Source organism: Penaeus monodon, chromosome 34, assembly GCF_015228065.2.
Source record: "Penaeus monodon isolate SGIC_2016 chromosome 34, NSTDA_Pmon_1, whole genome shotgun sequence".
Classification (NCBI taxonomy): domain Eukaryota; kingdom Metazoa; phylum Arthropoda; class Malacostraca; order Decapoda; family Penaeidae; genus Penaeus; species Penaeus monodon.
This window is the reverse complement of record NC_051419.1, coordinates 34,183,130-34,183,668: the sequence shown is the minus strand read 5'-3', so window position 1 is coordinate 34,183,668 and position 539 is coordinate 34,183,130. Positions and strand designations below refer to the sequence as shown.

At 28.6% G+C, this 539-nt stretch overlaps 1 protein-coding gene across 1 annotated transcript in view; it reads right to left on the bottom strand.

Annotated features, from left to right (window-relative positions):
* The window catches only part of LOC119594897 (chymotrypsin BI-like), a 10,826-nt gene that overhangs the window by 5,264 nt on the left and 5,023 nt on the right, over positions 1 to 539 (bottom strand). The gene's annotated exons all lie outside the window — the stretch shown is intronic.

Sequence of the window (539 nt, the reverse complement as noted above, 5' to 3'; positions counted from 1 at the left end):
CTACTTGCCGCACGGAGAAATTTTTAGAAGTTATTATTTTATCGTGTTATGAATAAGGAAAATAAAAAAAATGATATATGAACGAAATGGAAATTTATTCCCAATGTCTGAGAATCAAAACATTGTCTCTTTAATAATCAGATTTGCCATAAAAGCTTCAAGCCTGAACTCTCTGCTCTTGATATTCATAGCATGTCTGTCAGTGTTTTTGTCTTTTTCGTAATGTATTTTTTTCTTTCTTTTTTAAGGCTAATACTTTTGTGAATTACTACACGCTTCGATTTAGAACTGTTATTATCATCATCATTATCAAAGACAAAGAAAATAGTATTGATCGAATAGTACTCATTGTAGTAATAGTATAATTATGTCTGTATCTTTGCAATGTATTTTAGAGACAACTGCGTCTACTTTTGGATATGAAAGGAATAAAATATTAAAACACTGTTGATAGAAGAAAAAAAATATAAAAAATACCTATGACATTTTAACCCATTTCTACTGAATCTTGGAGACAAACGAATCTACTTCTATTTGTC